Genomic DNA, 12,167 nt, shown 5'->3' on the forward strand with positions numbered 1-12,167 from the left:
AAAAATTACTTTTAAATATTTTTTAAGTCGGTAGATCTATTACTATTTATTTTTTTTCATTAAGGGAGATTTCTTAGCATCAATGAGAAACAAAACAATTTGGGGTGTAAAAATTATTCAAGACAGCTAGTCTAGCAGCTGAACTATGTACACTTAGTATTCTAAACAGACCAGTGCTTGCTAGGATTTCGGAAAATACAGAAGTGCAGACAGATCCCTAGTTATTGTCAATAAATATCGCAAATATTTTACAAGCAAATTTTAAGACTTTGGCTTGGCTGAACATGCATTCTGAACAAAGAGTCATTTAAAATATCTGTATAGTTAATCAACAAACTTTATGATTTAAGGGAGGTAACGAAGCAGTATAGAGACGTTGCAAGTTTATGTACCTGCAGACTTTGTCTTTATAAAAACAAGTGTACTGTTAGGATATTTTAATAAGTTTTAGTCATCGAGAGTATTTACTTAGAAGACAAGAGCTGTCGGCAGGACAGCACTGAGCAGGCTTGACTTTTCTCAGTGCTTGACTCTGAATTATCTTATATAGTACCAAAGTTATGTCCAGAAAACGAAGTTTGTTAAAAAATTTAAGTATGAAAGTAGCATAATTTAGTCAAAAATACAAATCAGTTACGGGAATTGTTACCACACATGCAGATAATGATGATAAAGGTACATTTTAAGTTTAAAATCTTTATCATATATTGCATTAAACAGGGTGCATGTACCACGTGACTTTTTCGCTAATCTGGGGTGCCAAAAACATGGCGGATTCCTCGATAAAGGTAACATTTTCTTAAATATCTTTTCACCAACTTGTTCAAATAAAAAGAAACATAGATGAGTGCCGTCTCATATGAAAATCCAACACTCGGCTGCAAGTTTTTTGTTTCAAAATCCGCTCGTTTTCTCTAAAAGTGCAACAGCGCATCTGAAGTGAACAAATTTGAGGATGTTAAGACGGGGGACATTTCGCAAATTCTATAGATAAACCCTTAAAAAGGCCATAAAAGACTATTTTGCGACACGGATATTTGTACGAGTGTTGTCTTGACGTATACACTTTAAGAAATTACAAATTAAGAGCCTTCAATAGCTTCCGAGTCCAGATTTATCAAATTGCTAAGCAGGGGTCCGTTTTTCTTGATGCTAAGGCGGGGGCGTGATTAAAAGATATGTTATTGGAAGTTTTGTATTTCATTAACCTGCTTCATTTAAGTTTTTTTTCCATGTTTATACTGCTTACTTTAAGAAAAATCTAGCTATATGTCTGGTAAATTTCAAATTGTTATGACAAATGAAAGCTTTTCGCCGACTGTAAACTGTAAAATTTTACCTAAAGTGAACTACTTAGTACTTAATTTGACTGATTTAATTGAAAATGCATCAACTTTCACTTTATGTACTTCATTTCTAACGCGATTGAAGTGTCATGTCTAGATAATTTTATAGTAACCATGTAAAGAATACTGTTAAGTTTTTGAAAAAGCATCAGTTTATATTGAATTCTGATTCAGCCGCGTTAACTTAATTTTTTTAGGCTGAATAAAATACATTTGCGCATCTGACGTTAGCGATAGTAAGTTGTCAAAAGAAATCGAAATGTATGTTATTTCCAGATATCTTATTTTAAGACATTTTGTTAAGAATGTCCTTTTTGGTTTAAAAATATGAATTATTATTATCATTGTAGTACTAAAGTGCATTTACATTTCAGACATTTGTGTGCCAGGAATGCGGAAGGGCTTATAATTCCAAAAAAAGCCTTCTGCACCACGAAAGAGGCCACAGAAATCTTGGACCTTACATGTATAACTGCGGCGAGCGGTCTTTTCCGGTGAGACTAATAACATTATTATATTACGATCTCACATTGGCATATTTTAAGCATTGCACATTTTGTCCATCTCTTCTTACTTCTAGGAATTGGTTTGACTATAATTTGGATTACTTTACATTTTTCACAGCTGATACTGCCGTGGATTGCAGGAGACCGTTTGGTCCTGTATTTCAATGACCCTTAGTATGATCTGGTGCCCAACTTCTCAATCAAAGTAAATTTGAAAATCATTTCGAATTTCAAAATATGGTCATTTATGATTTACTTTTGGTCGGAAAGGTAGCGCTTTTCCCCTTTATTTTTTTTTATTAATTATTGTTCTTCATCAATTTCAACTGAAGTGCATTTAGTATATTAATAAATGGGTTCAAAAGGAAATTCTGTGACAAAAATGCATTTAAGAAAAATTCTTGTTGATAAGAGTTCCTTTATTTTTGAATGTGAATTGAGGCATTACAACCTGGAATGATTGTACTCGACTGCCTTGATTGTAACCAAATGTTTGAAATTATTGTTACCAAAACTGTTAGTTTGTTGCTAGGCACGTTTTTGTTTCGATGATATTGTTGGTAAAAATATATGTTGTTTTTTTTTGTACCGAATAGCCTACACAGCCCACAGAATATCATTTTACTGAGCCTGTAAATGTCTCAAGTCGTTTGAACGAAGAATCGGTCTGCGATGTATATGCTTGAAACCGATTCTCATCTTTTTTGTAGATCGAAAGGGACTGAAATTGGCTTTAATTCTTTTTCAGTGCTATTAGCTTTGCAACAACTTACTAAGAAACTAGATAGTGTCAACGTTTTTGCATGCATTCATAAATGATTTTACCTTCAACTTATTAGTCATTTATTCATTTTATGAAATTTAATGCCAGTTGTATTGTGGTCAGTTTATCAAACCATCGTTCCTGGGAAGAACCGGCACCATATTCAAATCTTCTTAAAGAAAATGTCCACTTTCTTTCATAAGAGACATGGTCGGTTTCGGGCTTCGAATCACGGTCGTCTGTGAGAGAGATCTTAGAACTTGACCTCTTTATAGTATGATTAAGTATCAAAATGATCACTGCGTCTATTAAACTTGCAATGTGTTTTATGATAAATATTGGCTCTGAATTATGTTTTCTTCTGTGGTAATCCAATGGTTTAAAAAAATTCTTTAAACTTTAACCTTCGAACATTTACTATGATTTCACAACACATGTGAAGAAATTACCGGCACATACTCTGATAATTCAATACATGTATCTAAATAACATTATTAAGACTTCAGTATGATAATTTATTTCATTTCAAACTGCAGTTTAGATATATATTCCAATAAAAGCCGTAAAAATAGCACACAAGATCTAAAAAGACAAATTTTGAGATTAACATTGCTGTGCAGATTCTAAACCATTTTCAGAAGCAAAGCAAAAGCAAGAATGGTTCACATTCTTAATAATTAGAGACCTGTTTCATCTAGAGTTATCGAAAGTTAAACCAAAGAAACCAATTAACTTAAACAATGAAGACAAAACGAATGCGATAAAAAACAGACTTTTCCAAAGCCGGCTTGGAAATGTAGTAATATTGTTAAGAAGCGTCAACTTGACACATAGGGTGTCACCCAGGTATTGAAGTACTTCCGGGTCGTTGTATCCTAGGAAGCAGTTCTTTGAAATTTGAAGTTCCCAACTTGAGGCCATCTCTACTTTGACTTGTTAAACATTTTGTGTCATTTCTGATGCCTTTAACAGTTGTTTTGTTCGTGTGTTTTTTTCAGGACTACATTTCTGTGCGGAAAGCTATTCCAGACTGGCGGCCATGACAGATGTGGGTTGGAAATCATAAAGAGTGACTGAGTACTTTGATATGTAGCAAAGAAGTTCAATGTTGATGATAGTGTTTCTTTATGATTTATTGAATACGATCAGAAATACAGAGCTCTCAATGCTGTAAACTTTTTGTTGTGAAATTCGCCGCTGAATCCATTTCCAAAAGTGTTTGTTTTACTATACAGCAAAGAAGGAGAAATTGTACCGGGCCGACACCACAGAGTGAAAGTTGGCGCATTTTTCATTAAATCAGTCATATTAAGCATTTCACTTTAGGTAAAATATGCAGTTTAAAGTCGGTAGAAAGCTTTCATTTGTCATGACTATTTTAATTTTAACATACATATAACGGGATTATTCTATAATGAGCAGTATCAATATGGAAAAACTTTAACAAAGCGGGTAAATATAATACCAAAGACTTCCATTACCAAATCGTTGAATCATGCCCCCGTCTTAGCATTAACAAAACCGGACCCCTACTTAGCAATTTGATAAATCTGGCCCCGGAAGCTATGTAAGGCTCTTATTTTGTAATTTCTTAAGGTGTATATGTCGCGAGAATATTCATACAAATATATGTGTCGCAATGTAGTCTTTTTCGGTCTTTTAAAAGGTTAATTTATTGAATTTACGAAAATGTCCCCCGTCTTAACATCATCAATTTTGTTCACTTCAGTTGCGCGGTTGCACTTAAAGAGAAAACGAACGGACTTTGAAACAAAAAACTTGTAGCCGAGTGTTGGATTTTAATGTAAGACGGCACTCATCCATGTTTCCCTTTATTTGAACAAGTCGGTTAAAAGCTATTTAAGAAAATGTCACTTTTATCGAGGAATCCGCCATGTTTTTGGCACCCCAGATTAGCGAAAAAGTCACGTGGTACATGCACCCTGATTAAAGTTATATCCAGGAAGTGATGATTGCAAAAAAAACTTTAAGTACAAAAGGGGCATAATTCTGTCAAAAATACAATAAGAGTTATGGAGTTTGTAACCACACATGCAGATGATGATTATAAAGAAATATTTTTAATTTCAAATCATAATCTTTTAAAATACCAAAGATATGTCTATAAACGAAGCTTTTGTAAATATTCAACATGAAAATAATTCCAAGTATAACAACTTTGTGACCTTGACCTTGGGTATAATGGGCCCAGCCCCTGTACATACTTTGTTTGTATGCTGGACAATGTTTATGTAAAGTAACAGTAAGATAAAAGCATAGTAACAAATGTATGACAGAACAAGAGATCACAGAGTGATCTTGGCGCCCACCAATGTGTCATTTTTGTGTGTTTCAAATTTCAAGACTTACTGACTAGCTCAAGGTCAAACTTCATTTCCATACACAACACTGTGCATGTGGTCTAAATTCGAAAGCTGTAACTTGAGAAATGTGAAAGTAGGTCACTAGATCAATTTCAAGGACAAAGTTCTTTGTACACAAAACTATGCATGTGCATCAATTTTGAAGACTGTAGTTTGAGAAATTTGAAAGTAGGTCACTAGGTCAATCTTAAGGTCAAAGTTTATTTCGGTACACAAAACTATGCAAGTTGTCCAAATTTGAAGGCTGTAGCTTGAGAAATGAGAAAGTAGGTCACTAGGTCAAAATCAAGGTCAAATTTCACTTCACAACACAAATCTATGCATGTGGTCCAACTTTGAAGCCTGTTCCTTCAAAAATGTGAACGTAGGTCACTAGGTCAATATCAAGGTCAAAGTTTGTTTCGGTACACAATCCTATTCATGTGGTCTAAATTTGAAGCCTATAGCTACAGAAATCTGAAAGTAGGTCACTAGGTCAATCTTAAGGTCAAAGTTCATTTCGGTACACAAAACTATGCAAGTGGTCCAAATTTGAAGGCTGTAGCTTGAGAAATGTGAAAGTAGGTCACTAGGTCAAAATCAAGGTCAAATTTTATTTCGGAATACAAAACTATGCATGTGGTCCAAATTTGAAGCCTGTACCTTCAAAAATGTGAAAGTAGGTCACTAGGTCAATGTAAAGGTCAAAGTTTGTTTCGGTACACAAAACCATGCATGTGGTCCAAATGTGAAGGCTGTAGCTTGAGAAATGTGAAAGTAGGTCACTGGGTCAAAATCAAGGTCAAATTTTATATCGGAATACAAAACTATGCATGTGGTCCAAATTTGAAGCCTGTACCTTCAAAAATGTGAAAGTAGGTCACTAGGTCAAAATCAAGGTCAAATTTTATTTCAGAATACAGAACTATGCATGTGGTCCAAATTTGAAGCCTGTACCTTCAAAAATGTGAAAGTAGGTCACTAGGTCGATGTAAAGGTCAAAGTTTGTTTCGGTACAATTACCATGTAGGTGGTCCAAATTTGAAGGCTGTAGCTTGAGCAATGTGAAAGTAGGTCACTGGGTCAAAATCAAGGTCAAATTTCATTTCGGAACACAAAATTCTGCATGTGGTCCAAATTTGAAGCATGTACCTTCAAAAATGTGAAAGTAGGTCACTAGGTCAATGTCAAGGTCAAAGTTTATTTCAGTGCACAAAACTATGCATGTGGTCCAAATGTGAAGGTTGTAGCTACAGAAATGTGAAAGTAGGTCACTAGGTCAAAATCAAGGTCAACTCATGTCAAGGTTCATCTTGCCACTCAAAACTATACATGTGGTCCAAATCTGAATGTTGTAGGTTATTGACAAGAAGTTTTTATAAGCTTTTCCCTATATAAGTCTATATGAACCATGTGACCCCCAGGGCGGGGCCATATTTGACCCTAGGGGGATAATTTTAACAAACTTGGTAGAGAACCACTAGACAATGCTACATTACAAATATCAAAGCCCTAGGCTTTGTGGTTTGGACAAGAAGATTTTCAAAGTTTTTCCCTATATAAGTCTATGTAAACCATGTGACCCCCGGGGCGGGCCATATTTGACCCTAGGGGGATAATTTGAACAATCTTAGTTGAAGACTACTAGATGATGTCACATACAAAATATCAAAACCCTAGGCCCTGTGGTTTTGGACAAGAGGTTTTTCAAAGTTTTTCCCTATATAAGTCTATATAAACCATGTGACCCCCGGGGCGGGGCCATATTACACCCTAGGGAAATAATTTGAATCATATTGGTAGAAGACCACTAGATGATCCTTCATACCAAATATCAAAGCCCTAGGCTCTGTGGTTTGGGGCAAGAAGATGTTCAAAGTTTTTCCCTATATAAATCTATGTAAATTATAGAAATAAACAAAGGGCCATAACTTACTAAACATTTGTTGAACCAGTCTGATTTTCAAGGGGACACAACTAGGGTACCAATACATCATTCTGACAAAGTTTGGTCAAAATCCCCCTGGTAGTTTCTGAGGAGATGCGATAACGAGAAATTGTTAACGGAAGGACGGACGGACGTAAGGACGACGGACCACGGACGCAGAGTGATTTGAATAGCCCACCATCTGATGATGGTGGGCTAAAAACAAAGGTTGTCAAAAAACTTTAACCTTAACAAGAGATCTAAGAGTGATCTTGGCGCCCACCAATGTGTCATTTTTGAGTGTTCCAAATTTCAAGTCTTACTGACTAGCTCAAGGTCAAATTTCATTTCCATACACAACACTGTGCATGTGGTCCAAATACGAAAGCTGTAGCTTGAGAAATGTGAAAGTAGGTCACTAGGTCAATGTCAAGGTCAAAGTTTGTTTCGGTACACAATCCTATGCATGTGGTCTAAATTTAAAGCCTGTAGCTACAGAAATGTGAAAGTAGGTCACTAGGTCAATCTTAAGGTCAAAGTTCATTTCGGTACACAAAACTACTATGCAAGTGGTCCAAATTTGAAGGCTGTAGCTTGAGAAATGTAAAAGTAGGTCACTAGGTCAAAATCAAGGTCAAATTCTATTTCGGAATACAAAACTATGCATGTGGTCCAAATTTGAAGCCTGTACCTTTAAAAATGTGAAAATAAGTCACTAGGTCAATGTAAAGGTCAAAGTTCATTTCGGTACACAAAACTATGCATGTGGTCCAAATTTGAAGGCTGTAGCTTGAGAAATGTAAAAGTAGGTCACTAGGTCAAAATCAAGGTCAATTTTTTTTTCGGAATACAAAACTATGCATGTGGTCCAAATTTGAAGCCTGTACCTTAAAAATGTGAAAGTAGGTCACTAGGTCAATGTAAAGGTCAAAGTTCACTTCGGTACACAAAACTATGCATGTGGTCCAAATTTGAAGGCTGTAGCTTGAGAAATGTAAAAGTAGGTCAATAGGTCAAAATCAAGGTCAAATTCTATTTCGGAATACAAAACTATGCATGTGGTCCAAATTTGAAGCCTGTACCTTCAAAAATGTGAAAATAGGTCACTAGGTCAATGTAAAGGTCAAAGTTCATTTCGGTACATAAAACTATGCATGTGGTCCAAATTTGAAGGCTGTAGCTTGAGAAATGTAAAAGTAGGTCACTAGGTCAAAATCAAGGTCAATTTTATTTTGGAATACAAAACTATGCATGTGGTCCAAATTTGAAGCCTGTACCTTCAAAAATGTGAAAGTAGGTCACTAGGTCAATGTGAAGGTAAGTTTTTTTCGGTACACAAAACTATGCATGTGGTCCAAATTTGAAGGCTGTAGCTTGAGAAATGTGAAAGTAGGTCACTAGGTCAAAATCAATGTCAAATTTCATTTTGAAACACGGAACTATGCTTATGGTCCAAATTTGACACCTGTACCTTCAATAATGTGAAAGTAGGTCACTAGGTCAAACTCAAGGTCAAAGTTTTTTCCAGTGCACAAAACTATGCATGTGGTCCAAATTTGAAGGCTGTAGCTACAGAAATGTGAAAGTAGGTCACTAGGTCAAAATCAAGGTCAACTCATGTCAAGGTTCATCTTGCCACTCAAAAATATACATGTGGTCCAAATTTGAATGTTGTAGTTATTGACAAGAACATTTTAAAAGTTTTTCCCTATATAAGTCTATATGAACCATGTGACCACCGGGGCGTGGCCATTTTTGACCCTAGGGGGATAATTTGAACGAACTTGGTAGAGAACCACTAGATGATGCTACATTACAAGTATCAAAGCCCTAGGCTTTGTGGTTTGGACAAGAAGATGTTCAAAGTTTTTCCCTATATAAGTCTATGTAAACCATATGACCCCCAGGGCGGGGCCATATTTGACCCTAGGGGGATAATTTGAACAATCTTAGTTGAAGACCACTAGATGATGTCACATACAAAATATCAAAACCCTAGGTCCTGTGGTTTTGGACAAGAGGTTATTCAAAGTTGTTCCCTATATAAGTCTATATAAACCATGTGACCACCAGGGCGGGGCCATATTTGACCCTAGAGAAATAATTTGAATCATCTTGGTAGAGGAGCACTAGATGATGCTTCAAACCAAATATCAAAGCCCTAGGCTCTGTGGATTTGAACAAGAAGGTTTTCAAAGCTTTTCCCTATATAAATCTATGTAAAACATAGAAATAAACAAAGGGCCATAACTCACTCATAAATTGTTGAACCAGTCTGATTTTCAGAGGGACACAACTAGGGTACCAATACATCATTCTGACAAAGTTTGGTCAAAATCCCCCCAGTAGTTTCTGAGGAGATGCGATAATGAGAAATTGTTAACGGACGGACGGAATGACGGACGGACGGACCACGGACGCAGAGTGATTTTAATAGCCCACCATCTGATGATGGTGGGCTAAAAATAACCAGAGTATAACACCTTGGTGACCTTGACCTTGGGTATAATGGGCTCAGCCCCTTCGCATATTTTGTTTCTATACTGGACAATGTTTATGTGAAATTACAGTAAGATATAAGCAATAGTAACAAAGATCTGACAGAAAAACAAAGGTTACCGAAAAACTTTAACCAAGAAAGGTCACACCGACGCCGGGGCGAGTACAATAGCCCCCCTCCCCCGTTCTCCGAATAAAGGAGCTAAAAAAATATAAAACTTTAATACAAAGATTCTAAGTTAAGAAGGGGTATAACTATGAAAAATTCAAATCAGTTATGGGGATTAATTCTCCTGGTGTAGACTTTGATAGTAAATAACTATTTTATGTTTCAAGTCAAATGCTTCGAGGGTAACAGAGATACTTGACTTTATCATAAACTTTAACCAAAAGATTCTAAGTTAAAAAGGGACATAACTCTGTCAAAGTTCAATCACAGTTACGGGAATTGTTTCTTCTGGTGTAGACTTTGATAGTAAATAACTAAGTAACAGAGTAACAGAGATATTTGACTTTATCAAAAACTTTAACCAAACAAGAGGACCATGATGGTCCTGAATCGCTCACCTTCTCCACATGACCCAATTTTCATGAAGATCCGTTGAAAAATATGGCTTCTAGAGAGGTCACAAGGTTTTTCTATTATTGACCTAATGACCTAGTCTTTGAAGGCACATGACCCAGTTTTGAACTTGACCTAGATATTATCAAGTTGAACATTCTCACCAATTTTCATGAAGATCTCATGAAGAGTATGGCCTCTAGAGAGGTCACAAGGTTTTTCTATTTTTACACCTACTGACCTAGTTTTGACCACACGTGACCCAGTTTCAAATTTTATCTAGATATTATCAAGGTGAACATTCAGACAAATTTTCATGAAGATCCATTGAAAAATATGGCCTCTAAAGTGGTCAAAAGGTTTTTTTATTTTTAGACCTACTGACTTAGTTTTTGACTGCAGTTGACCCAGTTTCGAACTTGACCTAGATATCATCAAGATGAATATTCAGACCAACTTTCATACAGATCCCATGAAAAATATGGCCTCTAGAGAGGTCACAAGGTTTTTTTATTATTTGACCTACTGACCTAGTTTTTGATTACACGTGACCCAGTTTCGAACTTGACCTAGATATCATCAAGGTGAACATTCTGACCAATTTTTATGAAGATCCATTGAAAAATATGGCCTCTAGAGAGGTCACAAGGTTTTTCTATTTTTAGACCTACTGACCTAGTTTTTGACTGCAGTTGACCCAGTTTCAAATTTGATCTAGATATCATCAAGGTGAACATTCAGACCAACTTTCATACAGATCCCATGAAAAATATGGCCTCTAGAGAGGTCACAAGGTTTTCCTATTATTTGACCTACTGACCTAGTTTTTAAAGGCATGTGGCCCAGTTTCGAACCTGACCTAGATATCATCAAGTTGAACATTCTGAACAACTTTCAAGAAGATCCATTGAAAAGTACGGCCTCTAGAGAGGTCACAATGTTTTTCTATTTTTAGACTTACTGACCTAGTTTTTGACCGCAGTTGACCCAGTTTCGAACTTGAACTAGATATCATCAAGATGAACACTCAGACCAACTTTCATACAGATCCCATGAAAAATATGGCCTCTAGAGAGGTCACAAGGTTTTTCTATTATTTGACCTACTGACCTAGTTTTTGATGACATGGACCCAGTTTCGAACTTGACCTAGATATCATCAAGGTGAACATTCTGACCAATTTTCATGAAGATCCATTGAAAAATACGGCCTCTAGAGAGGTCACAAGGTTTTTCTATTTTTAGACCTACTGACCTAGTTTTTGACCGCAGTTGACCCAGTTTCGAACTTGACCTAGATATCATCAAGATGAACATTCAGGCTAAATTTCATACAGATCCCATGAAAAATATGGCCTCTAGAGAGGTCACAAGGTTTTTCTATTATTTGACCTACTGACCTAGTTTTTGATGGCACGTGACCCAGTTTCAAACTTGACCTAGATACCATCAAGGTGAACATTCTGACCAATTTTCATGAACATTCATTGAAAAGTATAGCCTCTAGAGAGGTCACAAGGTTTTTCTATTTTTAGACCTACTGACCTAGTTTTTGACCGCAGTTGACCCAGTTTCGAACTTGACCTAGATATCATCAAGATGAACATTCAGACCAACTTTCATACAGATCCCATGAAAAATATGGCCTCTAGAGAGGTCACAAGGTTTTTCTATTATTTGACCTACTGACCTAGTTTTTGACGGCACATGACCCAGTTTCAAACTTGACCTAGATATCATCAAGGTAAACATTCTGACCAATTTTTATGAAGATCCATTGAAAAGTACGGCCTCTAGAGAGGTCACAAGGTTTTTCTATTTTTAGACCTACTGACCTAGTTTTTGAAGGCAGGTGACCCACTTTCGAACTTGACCTAGATATCATGAAGATGAACGTTCTGACCAATTTTCATGAAGATCTTGTGAAATATATGGCCTCTAGAGAGGTCACAAGGTTTTTCTATTTTTAGACCTACTGACCTAGTTTTTGAAGGCACGTGACCCAGTTTCGAACTCGACCTAGATATCATCAAGGTGAACATTCTGACCAACTTTCATAAAGATCCCATGAAAAATGTGACTTCTAGAGTGGTCACAAGCAAAAGTTTACGGACACATGCATGCACGGACGGACGACGCGCGCTATCACAAAAGCTCACCTTGTCACTTTGTGACAGGTGAGCTAAAAATAACAACTCTCAG

At 36.3% G+C, this 12,167-nt stretch overlaps 1 long non-coding RNA gene across 1 annotated transcript; it reads left to right on the forward strand.

The window, feature by feature from the left end:
• The first annotated feature begins 714 nt into the window (after nt 1-714).
• Nucleotides 715-4,144, forward strand: LOC128556392 (uncharacterized). Its single transcript, XR_008370617.1, has 3 exons — nt 715-788; nt 1,721-1,840; nt 3,614-4,144. It is a non-coding gene; the product is annotated as an uncharacterized LOC128556392 (long non-coding RNA).
• Nucleotides 4,145-12,167: the final 8,023 nt, after the last annotated feature.

This window comes from Mercenaria mercenaria, chromosome 1 (assembly GCF_021730395.1).
Source record: "Mercenaria mercenaria strain notata chromosome 1, MADL_Memer_1, whole genome shotgun sequence".
Classification (NCBI taxonomy): domain Eukaryota; kingdom Metazoa; phylum Mollusca; class Bivalvia; order Venerida; family Veneridae; genus Mercenaria; species Mercenaria mercenaria.